Genomic DNA, 26060 nt, shown 5'->3' on the forward strand with positions numbered 1-26060 from the left:
GTTGTTTACTGTTGTGGTTTCTGCTGACAGATGCATTTTCATTCTTTGGGTCTTGCCCTTATCTCTCAAAGCCCTGACAATTTATTACTTCCCCAGCAGTGACGGTAGGTGTTATTTCCCAAGGTCCAGACAAAGGGAATATGATCTGGACCCCGAGATAGCCCAGACCCCCCAATCAGCATTGTTTCCGCAGCGAGAGGAGGCCCTGCTCCCCAGGGTCCTGGTGCTCAAGCAGGCCTCACTTCAATGCCTTGACATCCTTCCTCCCGGAGCTTGAAGCACGGGAATGCAAACTGCTGGTAACCCCCTTGTCTTTCCTGCCTGCACCAGCTCTGGGCCCTTTCTCACTGAACTAGGGAGTGCGGCCTAAGGCTTCAGCAAATTTAGCTACTCATGCTAAGCAAGTTTTATAGAAGTTGTGCTAAGCAGCAGTAATTTACAGTCCAGGTCCCAAAGTCTCTGCCCGATCGTGGTCTGGTTCAGCGCAGGCTTGGTGTGTCCTGAATGGTTGCAGGGAGACCATTTCAGGGGTCACAGCAGCTCAGTCCTGTTCCCGCCGGGAACAGATGGCTTGTTCGGGGTTATGGTTTGCTTGCACCTTATGTACCAAGAAATGTTTAAGGCAAAAGTTCACTCATCTGTCTGCCACAACATTTCCTTGCAGGGGTTTCGTCAGCTCAACTTAGAGCCAGAACTTTTTCACTTCAGCTGGGCTCAGCTAGCTGCAGACAACTTGTGATCTAGAAAACATGCACTGTATGTTCCTAGCGCCTTTGGGAATTACAGTTAATTGTGCACATGCTCCACTAAAGGCTTTCATTCAGAATAAACATTTGGTTCATGTTTTATTTGTAAGTCATAATTTATTACTGCATTATTTAAAACAGTAAAAGCCTTCACATACCATCTGAGGAAATGATCTTGTTTTCTGGGATGTGAAGGAAGTGTTGCCTTTTGATTTTAGAGGTGGTAAACTTATTCTTACCTGTGCTAATATACATGTTTTAACAATGACCACCACACTATACGTCCAGGTTTTAAGGTGGATTTTTTTCTAGTTTTGCATGTCTTCATGTAAAAAAATGTGTGTAACATTCATTACTTAATTTCTACTTCCATATTTTCCTTCTTTTTAGATTTTTTTGTGCTTGTGAAATCCTAGAAGTCTTAGGATCTCTGGGAAAAAATCTCATTGCTCTTATTAGTAAATTTAGTAATATATCCTATCGACAAAGTTGAAGATCCTCCTGTCCCCTTTCATAAATTAATTGTGTTCTGTAGTCACCCACAACTCATACCAGAAATTTGTCTCGGATGGAGAGGAAGACAGATCTTTGGCACACTTGAAATCTGATTAAAATCATCTAGTTTAGGGAACACTAGGGAAGGCTTCTCCCCCTCTCATGAACTATTTTCACTTGCAAAATGTCACCAGACAATATCTGATAAACAAATTGGACACTTTCTATCTTAGCCAAAACAACAAGAAAAACAAGAAAAGTGTTTGTTTTTATTTGCGTACTGCTCTGCTATTGTTCTGGAGACTCTTACCACATACTTCATTCATTTATCTTGGTGCACACGAATTGATAAAAATGGTGTTGCTAATACAGGAAGACCCCAAATGTGGGCACAAACAGCCTAAAGATTCTTGCAGCGCCTTCCTAAATGGTGTCACTGAATTAATTCTGAGGTCAGTTAGCTTATGTAAAAGCTGGGAGTTGGTGCTTAAGATCTGCTAGATGTATTCCGCCATTTTCAGGAAAGGAAAAAAAGACCCAAAACTTTAGACAAAGCAATGCAGAGTTGGGTGATGGAGAGAGAAGGAGTTAGAGTTCCTCAGCCTCTTTCAAAGTAGCAGGTCAGATCAGTAAAATTTATCGAATTTCCCTATGAGTTTTGCTTTTCAGTGTGGGTTTATTTTTGTGTGCACAACAGCACTTCTACTGCAGTGAATGTTATCTCAGGAGCTAATGCACTAAACTAGAAAGAAAACAAGATACTGCAGAAAACTTTGCAGTGGGTGTTTTATTTGGTGGTGAGGGGTTTTTGCTTGTTTGTTTGCTTCTGAAAATAGATTCCCTTGACCTAATATATACATGAATTCCCCATCTTCTCAACATCCCATCTGTTTCCATACGGCTTCTGCATGTGTCAAGAATGCTGAATTAATGGAATATCATCTATAAATAGAGTTGCTTAGGTGGTAATAAGAATGGTAAATACAAATATTGTCAAATTCTTAAGGGAAATGGGATGCTAGATAGAGAATGTGTAATGCTATTTGAACAGTAGAAAAGTACACATTTGTTCTCTGCACCTGTTTTCCAGAGACAACTATTTGTGTTTTACAGCAGAAAGCACTAGTGAATTTATGGCTAAGCACACCTGATTTTCCTAAAACGAGTAACCCATTTTAAGCCAATGGCTCTTTACAAGGGTAAGAGGAATTGCCCCAAAGTGTGTGTGTGTTTGGGAAAGACTGTATGAAGACATTGATACTTGTTGCATACCAATGGCTCTGACAAGATCATCAGTCTTGTAAGAAATCCTAAAGATAGAACCAATGTTTGCTCCAAAACTGCTTTTTCTTGTTATTTATCTTCCTTTTGGTATTCTCTTATTTTCTGCAATGAAATATTTTACTGGGTTAAATGACATTTTGGCTCTTTTAAGTGTCTAAGTTGAGGCTGTCAAATTAGATATATTTGCTTATTTGTAGTGATAACCTGGAGGTGGAAAAAATGAAGCATCCTTATCCTGATACTTGATCCAAGGATTCATGAAATAGAATTTATATTAACCACATAGGGCATTTTAAAATTTTTGTGTTGAATATAGAAGAATTTTGATTTTTAAATGGAGTATTTTCTTTCCTCTTGATTAACATGCTGTAGAAATGGAAGTTCCTTATTAGTATTAGCAAGTTTCAGTATAAACTAGGGTGAGTCAAATAGATGAGTAGCACTGATATTTGTATAGAAATTATTTTCATTGGGGTCTGGTTCTTTCAGTAATAATATTGCTGTATTTATGAAATGAGATCATGAAGAGAAACAATTTAATATAATTAAAAAGCCTATGGAGAAATTTAGACTGATCTTCAAGAAATAAATTAACAACATCCTGGTTCTGCAAAATCCTAGAGTCTGAACCTAAAATACATTTCTAATGTCAGAAGTGATAGTAAAATACATTCTTCACATGTACTTAGACAGAGCTCTTCTTGACTGCCGTACGGGTTGTGTCCAGTTTGTCTGTTAAGAGTTAGATTCACTTAGTGAATTTTGAGTTGTACAAGTATCTGCATGCATGGACATTGTATAACAAATGTTTATGACCAAATTTTCAATTAAAGTATGTATATGTTGTTATCATTCCAAGTATTTTTCTTTAATAGAGGGAAAAATAGCAGCCTTTAAGTGCCTGGACTAATGACTGAACTCCAAAGAATTTCTACAGTGGCCTAGAATAAAGACTTTGGTCTTTATTTATTTACTTTAAAAAAAGTCTTTATAGCTTAATCTCAAGCAGATCTGATTATGCTTCTTTCTATTCTTTGGGTTTTGCATTTCTAATATCACTGCCACTAATATGATTAAAGGCAGATTTAGTGTTTGATTTTTAAAACAATAGAAAGAACTTTAAATATCATATTCCTACATTTTGATTTTTAATCTGGAAAATTTCAAGAAAAAAACAACAAAAAAATGTGAGACACTTTTAGCCTGAAAGTCTTTTTACTTTTATACTGTGAAGAAAAATAGATGACTCCAATTTTAACAATCACCCAATTTAAACATAGCCTGGACAAGAAAATATTGTGATATCACTTGAAAGGATAAAATGAAATGCCCAAACTAAATCTACCAGAAAGAACTAATTTAGTTGCCCTCCTTGTCAGTGTAGAAAATCTCTTTTTGCATGTAACATATGAGGGTAAAACCAGTTTACTAATTGTAAAAGTACAACTAATTTTCCTATAAGCATCTATATATCAGTTGTCTAAATGATAGTTAAAGATGGGATTTTTTTTAAAGCATCCATATTTTCTTGGTAATTTCAGATGGGTAGAGATAAGCAAAATGAAAATTCATCAATTAAGTAAAAGAGACTGTTTTTTTAATCTATTTTCTAATGAAACTGCAAGTGCATATGTTTGTATTTAATTTTCTGCATATGAGGAGCTCTTACACTCCAAATCTTGTTAAGTGCAGAAAGCTAATCAAAGTCATGTATGTGTGAAGGAATCAGACCTTGTTTTTCTGTCAAGGTTAAAGCCATTTTTCTCTATCAACTCAGGTGTTATTAGCTATGATATATTTTAGATCAAGTTTTGCCTCAGGCATGTGGTAAGCAAGGTGATTTACCTTAATTTAATTGTCACTGAAGAGGGAAATAACATATAATCTAGAAACTATCTTGCTGCTTAATAACTTGGCAAGGTTATGCAATATAGAAATGAGTTGAAAGCAGCCAAATTTTTCTAAGTAGCTGTGATATGTGCGTGTGTACACACACACGCACACACACACACATCGAGTCCATTCAGGAATTTTAAGCCTCTCAAAGCACTTTTAGCTTTTATTCTATATCTGTGTCTAAGGTCTGAAGAGAACATTTTCAAGTGAAACTATTTTCCAGGGCAATCCTCATTTTACCCTCGTTGATTGCTGTGGCATCTTTGTTCATAGGTGTCTTTGTTCACAGTACTACTTTCAGGCTCCATTCTACTCAAAAACTTTTTCAGTCTTGTTAAATTTGTTACTTATTTTCTTTTCTGACTCCTTCATTCGGGTTTTGGCTTTTTAAACAGAAATGAAATAACATGCACCCAGTGATCATTCTTCAAGCTGTTACTGTTTCTTTCTTAGAGATAAGAGATATCTGCCTATTAGAATGTAAACTTGCTTCTCTTCTGTTTCCTGACACTCAAAAAAAGGGAGGTTTGATCTTTCTTTACTTTAAGCAGTCTGAGCTTTAATGTGATGACAAGCGAGGGCATCTGAAGTTTCTCTTTGGATCCAGGTAAGCCAGAGTGGGTGAAGTTTATGATCAAATAGTTTCACCCTGAGACATCAGGAAGGTTTCTGCATCCTTCAATATTCTCACAGTTAATGAAGGAACTGAGAATTACACAAGGCAGAGAAGGACAATGTTTGCACCCTATGAGGTTAAATGTAGAAAAATTAGCTGTGGGACTACAGGCTTGATGGAAGCTGTTGGATTGCTTCCATGGCTTTCCCACACATCAGCCTCTGCTCTTATTTCCTTCTGACATCTCAGACAAAACCTACTGAAACTGGCAGCAAAATGATTCTCTAATCATTTGAAAATATTTGCATACTCTAATCACATTCAGAGAATCTCCTTTGAGCTACCCTGGGCTGAAATGCTTTATCTTTCATTTTTGGAAAAGCTGCCTTCCCCTCAAGCTATAAAGCTTGTTTACGGGAAGCAGACTTACTCACCTGAGCTGAAATACACCTGAAGGCAGGCATTTTTCACTGGACATGCAGAAGCCTCAATACACAATATTTGATCATATGCTTTCAAGGACGGGGTGCCAAACCTCCATGTTGCCATTTAGCAACATGTGGGGAAAAGTTCCAGGAAACAAAGAAGTCTGCAGTTTCTCCATAGTCGTCGAAGTCCTGCAAACTGGGATTGGTCAAAGGCTCAGTTAATTTCTGTAGTGTCCTTGTCTTCAGAATGAAGGAGAGGGAAGCAAGATTAACAACCTGTGGGAAAGTAACAACCTAAGAAAACCCTGAGTACTTTGTTTTTGTCAGCAATATAGGAGGATGGCAAATGGCAAAGCAGGCTTAGAGCGTGTGCCCTTCAGAATGAGAGTGAATGGTCTTCAGGAGAGACAGTACAATTTCTAAACAATGCAAACAATGTCATACAGGTAAATTGAACTGTGAATTGTGCCTCACAGCTGCGCAGTAAGTCCTAACAATTGGTCCATTTCTAATTCATATTTCCCATAAAACTTTCTACTCTCTTATCCATATAAATAGCAAATCAATTATCTCACATTATACAAAATTAGGTTCAGTGTAGAATCATCCTTGTTCATTTTGGTTTCTTATGCTTATGATTTTGACTCGTAAATATTAAGTGATCAAATTATAATGTCCTGACTATCTCATATGTCACACTATCTTCTGAGTCTGTCCTGGTAACATTTTAATCAAGAAATTATCAGAAATCATTAGCAGAACAGCCAAAAGGTTGCTAGTAGTGCTCTAGAGTCTAAAAAATGTCCTTTTCAGTGAGTGGGAGCATGTACATCAAACAAGTTTTCTCTGAAAACTTGAAAAGGCAAATACTAAAGCTGATCAGAATACTATCTCTGGAAAGTTAAGTTTTGCTGAAAAATCATGGTTTCAGAGGGTCATTCAGGTTGGAAGAGACCTTGGGAGGTCTCTAGTGCAATACTTTGCTCAGAACAGGGTCAGCAATGAGGTCTGACCAGATTGCTCAGGACTTTGTCCAGACCGGTCTTGAAAAACCTCACAGGATGGAGCACGCACAACCTCTGTGGGCAAACTATCCCACTACCTGACTATCATGCTAGTGAGAAAGTTTCTGCTTATATCTAGCCTGAATGTCTCTTGTTTCAGTCTATGCCCATTGTCCCTCATCCTCCTGCCATGCACCGTTGTGAAGGGCCTGGTTCCGCCCTCTTGGTCCCCTCCTCGTAGGTGTTAGGGGGCTGCTGTGAGGTACCCCTGAAGGTGTCTGTGCCCCAGGCTGAACAAGCCCTGCTCCCACAGGGCTCACGAGGAAAGTGCAGGACTTCATGCTTGTCCTTGCTGAATTTTATGAGATTCCTCTTGGCCCACCCTTCCAGTCTGGCTAGGTCCCCCTGGATGGCAGCCCTGCCCTTGAGCATATTGACTGATGCCCCCCAGTTTGGTGTCATCTGCAAACTTGACAAGTGTGCGCTCCACCACCTCCTCGAGGTCATTCAATAATGATGTTAAACAGGATAGGCCCCAGAATACACCCCAGGAGTGCTCCATTTGTCACAGCTGCCAGGCAGCGTACAGCCCATTAACTGCAACCCTCTGAGCCCAGACATCTAGTGTGTAATTTATTCATCTGTGTAAGTGGTTGTCCACCCACCTAGACTGTAATGTCCCAACTTGGATTCAAGAATATTGCAGAAGACAGTCAAAAGTCTTGCTGAAGTATAGGCAAATGGCATCCCCTAGTCCATAAATCTTGTCATTTATCATCGAAGGGAATCAAGTTAGTCAGGCATGATTTACCATTGGTCGATCCATGCTGACTGTGCTCAGTCATCCACTTCTCCTTCATGTGTCTAATGAGTAACTCTGGCAGACTTCTGAAGAATGTATACAAGTGGAGAAGGGATGTTCTAGCTTTAATGAGATGTTTAAGATTATAACTTGAGATATAGTTGAGAGCTGTGTTGATCTGAAATGAAAAATTCTGCTGTGACTCAGGCAGCCTATGGACTTGAACTGGAGTCTTCTACAAAACCTCTCCAAATTGTTGCGATACTCAGGAGGACATATTTTCCTGCACTGCTCTGTTTTATGGAAAACTCTATCTGGCAAACCTCTGTTTTAGCTAAAATGTTTGAAGTTTTGCTTTTTTTCAGTAGGAAATAAGAAATAATTCTGAAAATTTCAGTAGTTGTCTTGGAAAATTTTTTTTTCCCTTGGTTCAGGGCTTGTGAATATGAAATAGATTTGGTATCATGGTATCTAGGAAAGAAAACTATGATACCAGGCAACAGCTACATAAAGTGGCATTGATTAAAAAAGAAAAATACGCAAATGCATTGGCAAATAGAAGTAGGTATTTTTCTGTATGCATGCTTCAAATAGCTTCATTTTGGTGAGGTCACAGAGTTTCTAATGTCTGCTGAGTTTGATGGACAGCATGCTCAATATTGGCTTATAGGTAGTTTTGCTGGCTGTTTAACCTGCAAATTTCTCCAGAGATTTGAACAGTACAAAGGTATTTGTCAAACCTGTACTGGGGCTGCAGTGATGGAAAGGCAGTTAAAGAAATGTGGAAATGGCAAAAAGGGGTCAAACATATATTTATTTTTAAGAGAGTAGTCATCAAAGACTGGTTTAAATTAAAAATATTAGAGCCCTTCATAATATATCTGAGGAAATTAAAAAGTGGCTTTGCACACTTTTATTCTTTAGAAAAGAATAATTGTGTGGTGGTGGCTGGGGAAAAAAGCAATGCTTGTCAACACAAATTACTATCATGAGGAAATACAATGTTTATTGACATTTAAATTGTGAGGATCAGTGAAGGTCTTTGAAGACCTGCTGTATATTTCATAGAATAGGGCCTATGCTTTTAATTTGTGCTTTTCAACAAAAAAAATACTAAGGAAACCATTTTAAGGTTTTTGCATGAAAAATTATGTATGCATCTGTGTAGATGTACACAAAGCCTTTGAATTTCTTAGTCATTGCTTGGACTGCATATGTTAGAAAATCTTGTCAATTGACAATGAAATATTGGGGAATGGCCATTCCCTAAATATGTTACCTTGTCAAGGTTATCAGGATATTAAATAAAGTTATTTACAAATGCATTTTTTAAAGTCCTTGCATGGTGGATTTAAAATGCTGTATACAAATCTCACATTTAAAAACAACAAACAAATTACCTGAGGCAATTGCAAAAACTTTTTTTTTGATATGCAAAACACTTTTGGAAATTTATTTTAGCTCCTTATCTCTTCAATTTGTCATTTTCATGCAAGCACATTTTTATTAGTGCATATTTAATATTGTCAAGGCTATTTTATGGAATGCTACAATAATAAAACATTTCACATTTTTTTTTCCTTCAAACACAACTTAGAGTAAAGTTGAGGTAAGGACTGCCCTGCCTAGAGTAAAAAACCATGAACAATTCATTAACAGCTTAAATCTCTAATTGAGGCTAGCAGAGCTTCAAGAGATCAATTCGTGTATTCTGTTGTTGGAAAAGGAGCAAACCATTCCCACCCATATTCCTACACAGCCGCTCTCCTACAAGAATAGAAGATGGCTTGTAAAATACAGCTTACAGTTCTGGTTGCTTTGAATCCTGCAAACTAAGTGATAGAAGTCCAAGTTTAACGTATCAAATGGTTTATTAAGAAAAGGACCAGCACATGAATTCCAGTCTTTTTTCTTTTCTATGCTTCTCTGAAATGAGAGCTTGTATCAGAAAAGCATGAGCTTTCTATTAGACTCCTAATAGGATTCCATATATTTTATATGTGAAAAACATCCACTCTGTTCTAGGAAAGCAGCTGTCACAGGATTTTTCACCTGTCTCCTAAAAAAGAAGTAATGCCCTTTCTGTATATTTTCAAAGGTACAGGTTTTGCCTCTTGAAGTTTTTCTAAGTGTGTAACGAACTCTTATATGGACTGTCTGACAAAATGTAGTCTTTTGGCTTTTATGTCCATGTTTTCCCACAAGATATTATGTTAACAGTGTGACTACCACGAAGTATAAGGATGTTCCATTACATGAATCCTTTCTATAATGAAATATGCCTTGCGCGCAGCTCCCCTGCATTGTGGCAGGCACAGTAATGCTTCGCGACATGGGCTAGAGGTGAGAAGTTAAACATTTTCACAAGGTAATAATAGGTGAGCCAAGTTTCAGTTTATATATATATATATGTGGCCAATTCTATCTTTCTCTTTCCCTATTCTTTCAGGCCTCTGTTAGCTTTGGAAAGTCTAGTTGTGTAGATACATGAAGTCCTACTGCACAACAGATCATGAGGCTAATTTTTATCTATTATTATTCTCATTATACCTGAACATACTGGTGACATAATTAGTCTTTTCCCATGGGAAAAGCAAAAGCATTCTGACTGCTTGCACCACTTCTCGCAAGGTATTACTGCCCCAGGTTTCATATTATATGATCTGTGTGTGTGTGTGCGTGTGTGCGCGTGAGTGCATGTGCTGGGGGGTTTGCTACAACACGAACAAATTAAACATTTTAAAAATAATTGCTCTACCTTGCTGGCAGGCAGTTATTTTCATTGAAGGGAGAGGTAAAGACGGGAGAAAAAGAAAAACACGAAGTCTTTTGGTTTGCCCAGCGGAGGCAACGGAAACACGAATTGTCAGGAAACAGTGCAGTTAGCATTGACTGTGACTGCAAGGAGTGAAATGAGTCATGTCACCCATTGGGCCAGGACCATCGCTTGGCCTCACCTTCCCATGCCTAAGAAAACTGGCACCAGAAGCCTCTTAGTCCACAGGATGCTTGAGACTTGGTAGGTGACCATTGCTAAATAATTAAATGTTACCATACAACTCTGTAGAAATGAGCGTGCATACATCATATCCTTGTCTTATTTTTTCCAAACATTTTTTTTCCTTTTTCTCCAGAGTTCCATGTTGTTAAATTCTCACACAAGATTTCAAGAACCAGCTCTACTTTTTACACAAAATTGCTTCCAGCTTCATGTAATAAAAATGCAGCTGCTATTGGCTACCACAGTTTGAATGGATTTATGCCAAACAGGAAGGAAAAAAAAGAATAACTTCAAAATGAATAAGTCATCATACAGTCTTGACCTTTGTTATAAGTCTTTCTAATAAGTATCATAATAAGTTTCATAATAACAATAGAAAGGAGCCCAAGTATTCTGTTTCATTTTAATCATACAGCAACTGACAAATTATTGTAATGGAATCAAGCTTGTATCATACTTAATCTCTCAAGGTGCTCATTTCTTTTCATATCTTTTCAAATTCACTCCTTAAATCCCACATGCCAGAGGAAATAATCATATATTCTTTATGTAATTAAAAACTTCCAGACCACATCAAGCATAGTAATTAGCTTAGTAAAGAAGATTCCTTTTGTGCTGTTTTAGTTTTTTCTAGTTTTACTGATATAATGCAGACCTTTGATTTCAAGAAATGCCCACATAGGAATAGAAAAAAAAATAATAATAAAGAAACACTGTGAAGCTTCTAAGGATCCATAAAAGATTTCATTAATATTTTTAATTTATTCTGCATCACCCAATTTTTGTTATTTTTTGTGTAAGTTGCCTATCTTTTTGACAGTGATGTGAAAAACCCCACAATCTAAATGTGAGAAAATGAAAAATATTTTCAACCCATGTAAACCGAAAATAATCTTTTTGCAAATGATTTCATGGGCATTTCTTCAGAAGCCTTTTCATAGGAAGTCAGATAAGTTGAGGGAAGTTTTTGTAATCAGCCTTTGTCATGTTGTGGATGGCTGAGTTCAGTAATATTGAAGACTGACTCTTCCACAAAACCAGCTGACCTCACTGAGATCTGGAGACACTAAGCAATTTCCAGGGGGTTGCCAGATACCACAAAGATCATGGTTTGTTGTTTTCCTTTGGAAGCACCATACCATCTCTCAGAATCATAGTATTTGTTTTAGCACATGTGCTCAGTGCTACAAAGTCAAGAATTTTTCTTTTGCACTTCTTAGCTATATGTAGTTATTCTGTAGATAAAGATAGGCATTTTTTAATTCAGTGAAGACATCTGGTTTTGAGTTATATTGCCAGTAAGCTACAAACAGGATCACCAGAAATCTAGAAGTCACCAGCTTCAGAAGGAACAGGAATAACTACTGCCTAATATATTTCTAGTGTGTGTCTAATAATACAATGTTTTCAGTACCCGTTTTAACCTGCTCCTTCCTATCTCGACAGATGATTTGTTTAGTGTCACATAATACAACAGTGTTGTTAGTATCCAAATATATGAGAGACTGCGTTTTCTTTGACAAACTGTGATTAGAGTCCACAAAGGGGAAGAGAACCCAATAGGTGCTTCTATAAATGGCAATTATACTTATGACACTACCTGATAATAGTTAAAGATATTAATGGTATTTAAATGACACCTATATACTAACAAAAGGTAGCTTAAAGTTAGTTCAAATCTAAAGCAAGTAGTGCTTTATGCATTACAAGATTGTTCACATATTTGTATGATAATGATTGGAGTAAATAAAATAATTTTATGTTGCTTCTTTATAACTCTGTACAATTTTCTTTTATTTAAATGTCTATTTTAGTTAGATCTCTTTCCTACACAAATAACCAATATCTGTTCTCAGTTTTGGTAATCAAATGTTTTATGTATGTATGTATGTGTGTGTGTGTGTGTGTGTCTGTCTGTCTGTGCCTGTGTGTGTACATATATAATTTATATTATAAAGAAAAGCATATTTATATTCAAAAATTATTACTGGTGACCCAGACAAAGATGAGCTCTATTAAAGCAGAAAATTTAGTTCACTATATTGCTATGGCCTAGCAGACGTAGATTTTTGTGAAATTCCTAATGTGCTTTTCTTTTAAGTATTTCAGAACAGTGCTGAGCCAGTGAGTGATCAGTAAGCGGGAAAATTCTCTAAACATGAAGTTTTAATTGAATTTTTCATTATTCCCACCAATCCCAGTTCTTCACATGTACAATTTTGCCTAGCTCTACTCCAAGATTCAGTTTTCAAAAACATGGCAAGATGTTAATGCTATCCAGCTGTTGTCTCTTGTTTTAGCTTTGATCTGGGGAGATGTAGATGTTTACATGAAGTACATGAACCTGTGCAGTATGCTGGCTAACTAACTTCCCTTCAGTCAAGTTCTTCCTTTATCGCTTATCCATATAACATCCACATCAATAAAATTGTTTCAGACAGTCTAGCTCTAAATTTAAAAAGTAAGCAGCAATTTTTTTTTTTAAGGCTATATATCTCTTGGCAGATCGCTGCCCAATGTCTATTCCATAGATTGTAAATTCTGTATGGTCAGAAAGCTTTTTTCCTTCAATCTGAAAAATATAATCTCATACTAAAATACACCTGTATTGTTGCTTCTGCAGTTTAGATACCAGCTGTATTATTATTATTGTTTATCATCACTCCTTCACAACCTGCCCGTTTAACTTTTTTGATGTATTTAAGGCACTTGGACTTTGTTTCAGAATAAGGGTGTGCATTACCATCTTTTATTGAGAACAGCATTTCTCATTCAGCCTAAAACATTCTCATATATCTTGGTGGTAAGGTTGGAATAAATATGTAGGTAGATACATATATTCTGAATACAAATCAGCTTTCAGCCCATATAAAGCCTCTGCAATTGTAACACTCAGCTGACCATCGTGAATCACATCTGTAGTTTTGTTGGCAAAACGTACACAGTACTATACTACGTACAGGACATGCAGAAAGTTGTGGCTAAATTGGGTACATTTTTATTCCTATAGAGTCCTTTTTGTTTGTTAACATTTTTATAGGCAGAGTCTTATCTCTTGTCTTAGCAAGTACTTAATTGAATATAAATAAATCTGGAATGACCTCACTTCATATCTGTAAATGTGTACTAAACCCCAAATATGGGACATACAGTTTATTAATGCAGGAAGCATAAATGCTGTAGAATTAATTTTTGTGGCTAAGTGTTCATTTCCAATAACCTCTGCTTCATAAATCTATAATAATTATCTAAATGATGTCCCTGGTTATTAGGTGATTAACACATTTGAATGATGAGAAGATTCTTTCATTAAAATAAAATAGGTGTTTTTCACCACAGTATTTTTTTTCCTTAGAGAAATACTACTTCCTTGGACAAAGTGGATAAAAAGAGTAATAAAATTTGCAGAAATATAGCACCATTCTTAAAACTGCAGCAGAACAGGTATATGCTCATGATCCCCAGTTAATCTGCTTCTCTGTCTTCTTCTACTCCCACCCTTTTTACAACTGAAGAAACTCCATCTCGATAGTGTCTGAATATGTTAAAATACTTTCTGGCCTCAACTGTGCTCTGAGTTTGCAACTCCATATTTGGAGTGAATGCAGAGCCTTCCTATCTCAAGGAGTTTTGGGGGAAGTTTCATACCATCTACAAAGAAGGAAGTGTTGGATCTGTGCCACTGATTCCATCACAGCTATCTTTGTATAATTTTTATCCATCCTAGTATTGTGGTTAGAGGATCCCAAACTTCATTGGTTTATTTTTGGCATATGTTGAAGAAAGGAGGTTCATGGGTATCTGAATGCCTGTCAGCTCGATTTTTTGAAACTCAGAGTTGTCCAGTTTCTCTCGATTCTCATTTTTGCAGCAGCAGATCATGGCCATTTGCCAGGTCAACCAGCTGTTCCAACACATTCTCTTGCCAAAGGGTCTGGGAACCCATCCTCTCATACAGGTTCTAGAGCCAGACAGAACTGGACCTTGTGCCTTGTGGCTTCAGCAAGATAATGTGGTAGAGAAGGTTTGAACTCTTGCTGAGCTTTGAAAAGCTAAGCATATACCTGTTCATATTCTAATTTACAATGTTCTGGAAGACAGATGAAGGAGGGCTGTGAGGAGGTGAGTTCATGTGAAGTGAAATGGCTAACCAAAATCATTTTATTTAAGGAGTTTAAGGAGTTTGTTAGAGTTTTGCAGGCAGGTGTCCCAACAAAATAAATAAATGGAAATGTCAAGGATATCCTAATTAGCAGAAACATCCATATTCATCAGAAGACCTGACTTAAATCATTAATTCAATACCACTGTATCTCTGAACTGTGGCAATATTTTACCACTAATAACACACTAATTTTTAGCTGGTCTTCAGTATCTGAATAATCTCTCCACTCCCTAAATATAATATACCTGGGATTTGACATATCATAAATAAAGATGAGGTCTTATATTTCTTAAGCTGCAGCAAAGATTTCTCAATTTAAAATAAATAGTTTCTGTGTCTTAGTATTAGTTATTAAACTTTAAATGTTTTATATACTCTAGGTCTAGGTCTACATCAGCAAACTCAGAGACACGTTGAAAGAATTCTTGTTGGTAAAAAATATGTACCTATTTGTACCTGAATTTTCAAACAGATTCAGGATTAATGCTGAGCAAATAATAAATTTTTGACTCAGTGACTGAAACAAAATTAAGAAAAAGAACCAACCTGATGAACCGCAAAATTACTTTGGGTCAATGCAAAAAAAAAGTTTCATTTCATCTTATGTTTATGTAAACCTTTTAAAAATCTTTATAAAAAAGATAAAAAAAACTGTTTCAAAATAAAAAGGGATTTTTGGAGGGCTAATTTTGAAAGCAAAGATTGTATGTTACTGAAATTAAACTTTTCATTTTGAACAAAGCCAACATGAAATGGTTTGACATTTTCAGAAATTCATCTTTGTCCTCCTTTTAATGGCTGAAACATTTGGTGCTGTTTTTGTAAATTAATGCTAAAAATATCTACATTAACCCTGCATTAGGTAACCTGTGTCTAAAGCACACAGCTTGTGCTGAAGATACCCATTCTGTTCTTGTGTATTCACCTTGTGTAACAGTCAGTCTTGACTTTCTGCAAAGCCCCTTCAAGGCAAGATCTGTCTTTTTATTCCGCAGTCACTCATGGCATTTATACTATGGAACAAACACTTCATTTTCAAAAAGTCTTGATTTTTTAAAAAGCTTAGAAAGAAACATCACATAGAAGAGAAAAGTATGTGGGTTCAGTTACACTCTTTTAGACAAACTACCTCATAGATGGTTTTTGTACCCTGAAATCAGATTTACCTTGATGATACTTCATACTGCCAAGTGTTTTTTATAAAGTCAACTGGCTCCTGGATATGTATGTGAAAGCTTTATTTTAAACTTAGGTATTTTTGAAGATATACCTGGAAGGTGTTATTATTTGCTCGTACTTCAGATACATTGACATTACAACATACCCACTAACAGACCTACCTTGATTCTTTCCACCAGGAGAAATGAGAGCATGGTAATATGCACTCAGATCAGATGACTGCATTAAGTTGAGATTAATTTGACAATGTATAAAACGTGAAATAAAAAAAAAAAGGGCAGCACAATCCACATAAATATGACATGGTGAATCAATAACTTAATTTTGTCTGCTTCATTGCTTTCTGAGACGTAAATGCCAGAATGTATATTCCTGATGTCTCTAGTTGGAATTTGAATAGTTTTAGGTGTTTGTTTCATGAAGGAAAGATAGGAAAATAGGCAGTGCAATTGCCAGTGCAACTTTCTCTCTTTCTCTGTCTCCTTTCTCTTTTTAAAGGGCAGGAGTTGTCTGCTGGAGGCATGAGCTGCTTGTTATATGAGTTCAGTAGTAGGTCACTTCTTTTCTCAGTAGGTTTCACTACAGTCAGTTTCAGCTACTACAGGATTTTTTTGTTTCTTTTCCCAAGAGGGGGAAGTCAAGAAATCTAAAATCACAATCAAGGTTAAACAAGGGCGTGGGGACCAGAGGAGCAGTTCTGCAACATGGCATGTTGGCCAATGTTTGTATGAAAGCGTTGAGGGAAAATTCTACAGAAGTTGGCTCTGAGAGGCCACTAACACTGATGTATACATATTCTGAAGAATTAGGTGGCTATTTCAAATACAATTTCTTAATCAGGAATGAATCCAAACTTATTGTCAATATCTTTGAATCTCACACTAAACTATTCCAACAAGCTCCACTTTACCCATGTTTATTGTCCGAAGTTACTTCCCTTTACAGTCCAAAGTTACTTTCCTGAGGAGATTTGGCATATTTCTTCATTATATGTCGATATCTATACAGGTAAAACACTTATAAAAGCACTGGCTTTAAATGTGTATGTTTCTCTCTCTCTCTCTCTATATATATATAAATATCTTTTATATGTGTTTATATATATATATTATATATATAGCTATCTCCCTGTAATTTTTGTAGGAGTTGATAACAGCATACTATACACATGCACACACACACACACATTTGTGTATATGTACAAAAATATGCAAATACATATATACATGTGGGCATATAAGTGTGTATATGTGTGTATATTCACACATATATATATGTGTGTGCATGTTTTTATACATGCACACAAACACACGTACCCTTCATTGTATATTCAGAGTGCTAGCAAATATATACATTTATACATATATGTAGATGTGTACAGATCTCTATATAGCTATGTCTATCTGTATCACAGACAAAGATCTTTTCACTGTACATGAGTATCCAGCAAAAATTATTTTCCTCAGTTTTACTGTCTAAAATGGAAGACAGTAAGAATTCTTTTATCTGGGTCTTTGTGGGAGGAATGGGAACAAGTTTCAGACTTCTTTATATCTATATTTTAGGAAGGAATCTACCCTCCCTAGTGCTTTTTGTAAGCTCAAATCCTGGAGCTTTCTATTGTTTTCCTCCTGTTCATTTACGTTCACTATTGGGTTTTCTTCCTCCGGTCCTAAGAGGAAAGGGCATACAATTCTTCTCCAGTCTCTTCCAAAACAAAGTCTAATGCAACGATCATTTTATCTTAATCAAGTATAAGACACTAGTGACTAAAAGAGTTCTGGAGACTTAGCTCCCTTTTTTTCTCTTGTTATCCATCTCTCTGACCTTTCTGAAGGTTGCCTTGTTTCTCCTTCCCCACCTTTTATCCTCCCTCTCCCTCTCTCTTATTGCTTTTGACAATGCTTTTCCTTTTAAGATGAGATTATCATACTGGGCATCTCTAAAATCTATGGAGGAGATGACCTCACTGCAGTTAATGGGACCTTATATTAATTTTACTACAGTAGTTTTACTGGGATCAGTATTTTACCTCTTTAATCTCTGTCTTTCTTCTCCAATGTTCAGACATGTGTGAGAAGTAGCTCTAGCCTTCCACTATTCTTGTAGGGGTTGATAATGCCGCATTTTTCACTGGAAAGAAAATAGAGAGCAAAAATAAGAGTTGAATATCCTATGATCAGTGTTAAGTTTCTTACAATTTTTACCTGCAAATGGCAGCTTAAGCTGGCTGATAGTCTCAGGTAAAGTGGAATTGCTGGCAAGTATGACACAGTAATTGTTCAAGCATAATGTTGGCTTTTTTCATTGAGTTCACATTACCATTAATAAAAAAGTTTCTACATTCCTGATACATGTCCATAGCAATTTTTCTTCCTCAGGAGTTTTTTCTGTTTGTTTGTTTGTTTGTTTGTTTAGTTGGTTGATTTTCTTAGAAGCAAGCACAAAAAGTGGAATAACATAAAAAACAAATATTATCTTGTATAAATATAGGGTAAGCACATCATCTGAATGAATAAAGAATACCTCTCTAATGTCACACATATTACGATAAGATTCAACCTTTTTTATTTCTGGTATTGAAATAGATTTGAACTTAGTTCAAAATATTTCTCAAAGTTTATGTGCCTAGAGTTTTTAAATATAAATTAATGGCTTGGATATGTTTCTGTTGCCATTAATTACAATCTGATCTAATCACCTTTATTAATACTGGAGAGGTCTACTCCTGAGTGTTGACTACTCAAGTGAGAGGTGATCTAGTACACATAGGGTAATTTTAATTTCAAAATGGCAAAAATAGTTTTAAAACTCCTGAAAACAAAGCCAAAATTTATTGTGAGGAAATAACAGACCCTTATAACAGACTTTTGCTTATAACAGGCTCTTGGATCCAGTAACAGATGTAGGAGTTTTGTCATTCATATCAGAAGAACCGTTGCAGATGTCAGGCTGTTTACTCAGGCTTTAGGTCTATATGGACTCAAAATAGAAATGAGATTTTTCTTTTTCCCCCTTTTTTTTTCATTTACCAATGCAGCTATGTTGCACTCTAATTATATTGCATAAATACATAAGACTTGTTTATGTACTGATGCATAAATTCGAAGCTTGTCTGCACTATAATCAACTCCTTTTGCTACATGTAAAAATTAATTTTCTGGACAAACATTCATTTTGCATATAAGAAATTACACAAAGGGTAGTCCTTAAAGGGTGATTCTTAAAATGCGTATTACCATGTCCAGTTTCCTGCTCTTAATGTAGGCATGAACAGAAGAAAGCAATTTGCCGTTGATATATTATTACTTTTAAAAAGTGACATTTCAGGATGTAAAACAATTTTGGCATTTGTCTGGCTATTTGGTATCTGATCATGACATCTAGAGGGTTGGCAGTGTATCCCTTGGTCCTCTGGGCTCAGTAAGAGAGAATCCTAACAAGGTCAAGGAAAAATCAGTCCACCAAGAGTAGTACACAACATACTGGAATAGTTGGCTTACACAGTCTCACAGAAAACTGGCAACTCATCATTATTAAAATCAACCTACATCCATAACCTATGCTTTTCACTAGAACAAAGAATACTTGAGATTTTACAGATCATTGGTCAAAAAAAAAAAAAAGATGTTTTTGCCTTTTCTTTCTTTTGATGTTCAGTGATGGTTATCTAATTCTGATGTTGCCATTATGGAATTCTGATGACCTCCTCAAAAGTGAGAGGTTTTTTTTCTGGCCACTGATAGTGGTTTAGCATTGGTGTAAAACAGAGATGCTGGTCTAATAGAGATGTAAGTGCAATATAAATTTTAATACCCACTTGGTTGAATTAGACCGCTGCTGAAAAGCAATATTCATTGCAACAAAACATCTAAAAAACAATTCAAAAACCTTAAAACAAACAAAAAAAGCTCTGCTTGCCACAAAGACAAATAGTACTCCTTTTTCCAAAACTGCCAACCACCACAAAACTTTAACTTGACTTAATACCTTCCCTTATTAAAAAAATACACATTACTCATTTCACCTGAGTAGGTGTAGACACCTCAGACCATGTTCTAGGGACAACATGGCCAGAATGGTCATTATTAGGAACATGAGAAAGAAAATATTATCATGCTTTGAACAGGATTTTAAGCAAACGACAGTGCTAACTTAGGGCTGACTATATCAATGTTGACTAGAAAGATATAGCTATATTGAATTCATTTGACAATAGATAAATCAATAATACCTAGAAGTCTCACTGATCATGAATGGATATTTGGATGTGAATAAGATAGCTGTACCCAGAGAGTTTGTTTTGGAATGTGTATATTAAAATGGAAGTATATTAAGGCATGTGAGTGCAGGTAAGCCTTCCTGACTATTACTGATTCTATTGATGTGACTTACCTATTAGCAACATTTTTGTCTTGAAAGGACTTTAAGTGTACACTTATTCTGTTCACTCATTTCTGAGAGCAACCAGAGAGATGGTGACAGCATAGAATAAAGAAAAAAGGCAGGCTACAACTTGAGCTTTTATTTGTTACTAGCTGATAGAAAAATGACAGAGTGGTCTGGCATATAGACCATTTATAATTATAAGGTAGAGGAAAACGGGAAATTGTCAGTAACTGCAGAATTTTTGGACAAAACTCCTGCAATTTGAGTTAATTATCTTTGCAGAGTTCTTGTTCTGAACAAAACACAAGTGTTTATATAGTGCTATTGTATCAAAGTTTATTTATACTTGTTTTTTATATAGCTTTATTAAAAATAAAAATAGAGAGATCCGGAAACAGTGCTTGAAAAGTTTGTTAAAATAGATCAACTGTGATTAAATAGATGCTGGAATGCAAAGAATTTTTAACAAGCCATTTCCAAATCACAAGGGCATAATGCAGAAGGGAGGAGGAGGGGATGTGGTGTGTTACATAATCCTGACTGCATCCTAAACCAGTGGAAGAGCCTGGAGCTCTACCTGCTCTAAGCAGCTCAGCCTCTGGATAACTATGTTTTAAAGCAGTACTGTTTTCTCATCTTGTTTCTGTTTTTGGGCTCATTTAAGAAATGTCTTGTTTCCAAAACTATAGAAAGATAAGGAGCTTTTGAATCCTTGAGATAGGTCAGTTTTGAACAAAAATCAATTCCAAATTGCTCCGGAAATTCAAGAAAACCGGAGGTATCACTCGCCTTAATGTCAATATGAGTAAGCAGCCCTAAAGATTGCATGTTACTGTAGTAAATCCAGATTTTTTAATTACCTGTTTGAACTAAGATGAGTCAAACTTTTAAAGCACACAGCAAGCTTTACAAACCAAGTTCAGTAAAATCTATGTAAAAGTGAGTGTTTATGCATGTAATAGTTATCCATGATTGAAAAGATATAGCCTTCTATTATATATAGGAACATTTGTATTTTGATGAACTGTAAGCTGTAATTACAATCTGTGCCAAGTATAATTAGAAAGCATAAAATTAAACCATAAAAAGTATCTTTTGAAAAGTTTTTAGTTTTTTATTTATGATCATAAACGAAGGAATCCTAATCTAGAAGCATGAAGAAAAAAAAAAATCATATTCCTGTCTAACCTAACAGGGCAAGCAGGTAGAAGCAACAAAGCAATCATTTTATTGCTATAGCTTAGCTATACTGCAAAAACAGTGGCAATTACAGCAAAAATGAGCTGAGGGCTGTTTTCTTTTTTCCCCCTATTATTCTTCAGTAGTATCTCTGTATCTTTCAATAACTGGGGTCTAGGCTCAGAAGAAACAGTTGACTTCAATAGGAAAAAATGATCTATACTCCTGCTAGAGCTGCTAGTGGCTAGTTACGCAGTATTTGGGCAAATGAGTATCCTGTTTTCATTTTCTTTCTGTAGAGTATAGCAATTAGAATGATATTTTACAGTCTGTAGAACAAGTGCTTTTCATTTTGGTTTCAACACAGCTGACAGAGTCTCTGCTCCTTCCAGCATAATCCTTAAGCTGAACAAGGCAATGTTCTTGTTCATCCCCTGTTCTCCTGTGAGGGCCCTCAGCTCTCGAGGTTTCTCCTCTCAGCCTGTGAAATCCTACGTAGCTCACAGGTTGTGCTTGTTAGAGAGCAGACTGCAAAAGAGATTCTCCATTGTCTGCCTACGTTAACACTTCAGTTCATGTCAGAAGGACACTTCTGAAGGAATCTCCCAGTCATCCGCACTTGCTGGTTGGTTTTGTGGTCTCACAGTGGACTCCTTTCAGGTAAAACTAAACAGAAAAATGTGCTCCAGGAACATCCCTGATGCACTCCAGCTGCACCTGCACCTTCCTTCTGCAGGACCAGTCTAGAGCTATTCAAAAGCAGACTTCCCCTGACTCATATGCAGTGTGGAGATCAGGTCCTCAGCACCAACTATTTTGCACTAGAGAACTATTTCTGATGCACCACATTAATTGTTAATGAAGATACAGTCTGCAAAACCAACATCAAGATGAAAAGTTTCAAAAAGAGGATCTTGGATGACTTGACAATAAGGGTAAATCTGCTTAACTGAAACTGGAGCAAAATCTGAGCTGTAGGCCAGGGACTTCATAGAAATTTCCTAACCTTCAGGCTAATATAATGGTGCTGGCAAAAAAAACCCCTTCTGCCTCTAGCCAACAAAAAATGCTTGTGTGGATATCAACAGCGAGTCATAGCAGTGTTTTAGTTTAGGTCATTTATGCTACAAAATTATTGATTTTCTATAGAAAAAATCTATACTTCTATAAGAGAAATCTTTTGGAAGAGGCAATGTTTTTCCTTGTATTGCAATGGAAACTGCTTAGCCATGTCACATAGCAGAGAGGCCAAACTAATGAGTCCTGCTGAAAGGCAGGTAGTGCAGCAGCACAGATATGTGCTTTTGGGTCCCAAAGTGATATGTTCTTTTGTGTATTGATGCAATGTGCCAAGGGAAGTACCTGGGATAGAGTCAGTTCTATTTCTGTGCTGCTTTGTTATGTGGTCCATAAAGTGTCTTTTATGTACATAATGCTGCTTAATATTTGCCACCGCAGTTAATTTTTTACAACCTTTAGGATGTTAGATTTCACATTCTGTTTTTCTTTTATGACCCTAGCTTCTTTCTTGCCTTAGCATCTAGATCTGCTCAGGCAGGTTGCAGTTCTGAATGAGAGATTTGTTACTAGTGACTGTATTTGCTACAAGGCAAATTGAATTCATGCTTGTGTTGTTCAGATTAGCCTTCCTCCTACAGCTGAGGAAGTGCTATGCAGGGTATTCTCTAGATAGGGTATGTGTGGTCTGGCATACCATTATACCTTATTTTGGCTAGGTGCTTGGGCTACTCTTGCACTGATGGTGGGCTTACTGTAATATTACCTGCAGATGGTAACCAAAGACTTTGGGGGCTATCAGGTTCAACCCAGACAATTTCCATCACTTCTGTGTATTGAATCTTTAAGACAAAATTAAACAAAAAGAAACAAACAACAAAAGAAACAACTTTTTCCTTTCCAAAAGGAAAAGTAAGATAGGAAAAATGGAAGATTTGCTAGTTCAAAACAGTTCAGTCTTGAAAGATTACTTCTGTTTGCACAGTTTCTTTGGGGTGGGGAAAAGTATTTCTGACGTCCAGAAAAGAGAGTAATGGAACTGTGTTGACCTTTACTGCAGTAACTATAACCAAAGAGAGCTGAAACTATACCTGAGCTTGATTGGTGATATCCACAGTGATGTGGATTAGCTGCTCAATGTCTGCCTGTGCAAGATTATTAGAATCTGTCAGTCTATCTTAGTCTGTATAGCTATTTAGATTAATACCCTCTAAAGATTAACAAAACAAGTTTCCTGGAATGTTCTAATGTGCTCTGGAAGGGACGTGCAACGGGAATTATAAGTGCCAAACACTTTTATTTGAAATGGATATTTGTTGGTGGTATTGTTCCATATATAGGTCTTGATTCTGCACACATATATCAGGTTCTGTTTTAGGATGACCACCTAATCTTTAAGAGCAAGCCATGACCTGTTGTTACCGCTGAATATGTAAAATGAAATTCCGAATGGTCCCAGCATGATAAACTTTATGTATTCTTGCAGGTTTTAATATGATTAACAAAGCACCAAAGTTCAAATATAGCACAGATGGCCAGGTATCAATATGCATGGATGCAATTAATTGGGAAAGAATTTTAGACCACCATCTTGCCATCTTAAGTGATAGTTTGTCATAAACAGTAATCTCTCATAGTTTTGAAAAGTATCTCAGTATGTGAACAAACAGCAACAGAGGGCTCATTAGCCCCATGGAGAAGCTGGGCTCAAGGGCTCAGGTATTGTATCATGAATATGTGGCTCTATTATTTACAAAACCCCAAATTTCTCCTCTGTGGTGTAGACACAGCATTTCAGATGGAGAGAAGGGGATTACTGCAGTGCTTTCCCTTGCACAGGGTAGAAATGCCTTCCGCATTAGATGAAAGTGGCAGTCAGACTCAGCAACCTTAACCAGTTTGTGTCAGCTTCCTAGGGAAAAAAAGAATTTTAAGATATACATGGTTTTTAGGCTGCTTGTAGACTGATGTATGGATGGGTGTGTCAAATGGATAACTTCCTAGTGTGGTTTTGCATGAACTTCTCTAGTAACATGGCTTTATTCTATGATAGATTAACTTAGAATTTTATGCATTAACTAATTTAAGGCCCCCCTCTTCTTCCACAGGGAAAAAAAAAAAAAAAGAAAAAAGGAAAATTTAGACATATCTTGTTCGGGTATTTTGATACAAAAAAAATGTATTTTGGTTTCAAGAAATCCTTCTGTTTATTATGACACCACAATTCCATTCAAAGATGTCTCAAAAGACTTTCTTTTTGCTTTGGTAAAGAAATGCCCTGTAAAGATTTTTTTCCATCTGACCTGAAATAGTTTTTTCAGTTTCCTACTTCTTTTTTCTTGACACCCCTACTCTACAGTTCGGCCAGTCAACTGAAAAATGAGGGGTGAGTGGACAGCAGAACTCTAGTTTCTTCTTCCTCTGCAGTCTATTAAAGAACAGTGAACAGCTCTTTTTTTCTTCTCTTTTTTTTTGAATTTAGTTCTTAATGTGCTTACTTAATAAATCTGGGCAGGCATGTCTTGACAAAGAGTTTGCAAAAAACTCCTTCTTTTGGGGTTTTATTTACCTTTCTTGAAAGCCAAAGGTGGGTCCTCCAAAACTTTGTAATTATTAAATAATTCTCTTCCCTTAAGTTACACTTAGTTGTTCTCCCCATTTTTGACATTAATGTAACGAAAATATTTTTTTAATGTAACGTATCTCGACATTGTTTTTTGCTGCAGCTTGTTTCATTCCATTCAATTATGGCTGATATTCTCTCAGTTCCAGAATTTACTCTCTTGCTATTGACCTTTCAATCTTTTGAGTAATCTTATGATTTTGTTTCATGAACGACTATATCTGACAAAAACTTCAACACTGAAGACTATATGTGACAAACAATGACATTTGATAATTAACATCTATCTCTTATTTTCTTCCTAATAAGACATTTTAAAATACCCAAAACGTTTCTTTTTTTCTCCCCAAAACGTTTCTTTTTTTCTCCCCAATGTCCACAGTTTTGTCTACTCAGCCTTCGAGAATAGTGGTAGAGTCCTTCAGTTACATATTTATATTTATGAAAGCCATGCAGGTGTGAGTATTTGCAAGTTCTTGACTTTTCTATCTTTTTTTTTGTTATTTCACTTTGGAAGGGAAAAAAAGGTGTTGTCTTTTTTTTTTTTTTTTTTTTTTAATTTTGAGACAATCCCTAAGTGTTTCTTCTAGACAATTTAACTTAGGAGGTAAGATAAAAAATATATATTGTTCACACATATCTATTCCTTAACATTTCCTATTGCTCCTCAATATCTTCAGTAAAACTTTTCCTTCTGCTAAGGCTTTCCAGTGTGCTCCCTCCAAAGATTACATAGTCATATGGGTGTTTAGTTTACTTCTTAAAGATGGGTGTAAATCATTTTTGCATCATTTTTGAACAAATACATTTTTTTTGGATCTGGTGCAAGTGTTTTAGTTTCAAAAAATGTCTAAATGATCATCTGCAGCTTCTATCATCCTCTTGTTTCAAAACAAAATATTGTGTCTTTAGAAAAATATTCCTCCATTTGTTTGAAAGGCTTTGCTTTTTAATAAACTTCATTTGCTCTGCTGTTTTGTAAACCATTTTAATGAATCCTTTCTTTAGAATCGCATAACATATTGCATTCAACTTTCTTATTTATTTTTAAGCTTTTAATCAAAACACTGGAAATGCTAATCTTGGTTTATCTTTCTGGGGAAAGCCTCTCCAGGAAGTGATATTCTCCAAATGAAAATTTTTGTCCCGTGTAGCCTTATAGGGAGGTCAGGAGGGCTTGAGTCCATGTGTGTGTGTTTATTACCATGTGTTTCAGTAGCTCCCTTGCTAGTCATA

General features: G+C 36.1%; 1 protein-coding gene across 1 annotated transcript in view; it reads left to right on the forward strand.

The window, feature by feature from the left end:
- The window catches only part of NALF1 (NALCN channel auxiliary factor 1), a 486048-nt gene that overhangs the window by 175745 nt on the left and 284243 nt on the right, over positions 1-26060 (forward strand). The window lies entirely within an intron of this gene.

The sequence above is a fragment of the Dromaius novaehollandiae genome, chromosome 1 (assembly GCF_036370855.1).
Source record: "Dromaius novaehollandiae isolate bDroNov1 chromosome 1, bDroNov1.hap1, whole genome shotgun sequence".
NCBI classification, from domain to species: Eukaryota; Metazoa; Chordata; class Aves; order Casuariiformes; family Dromaiidae; genus Dromaius; species Dromaius novaehollandiae.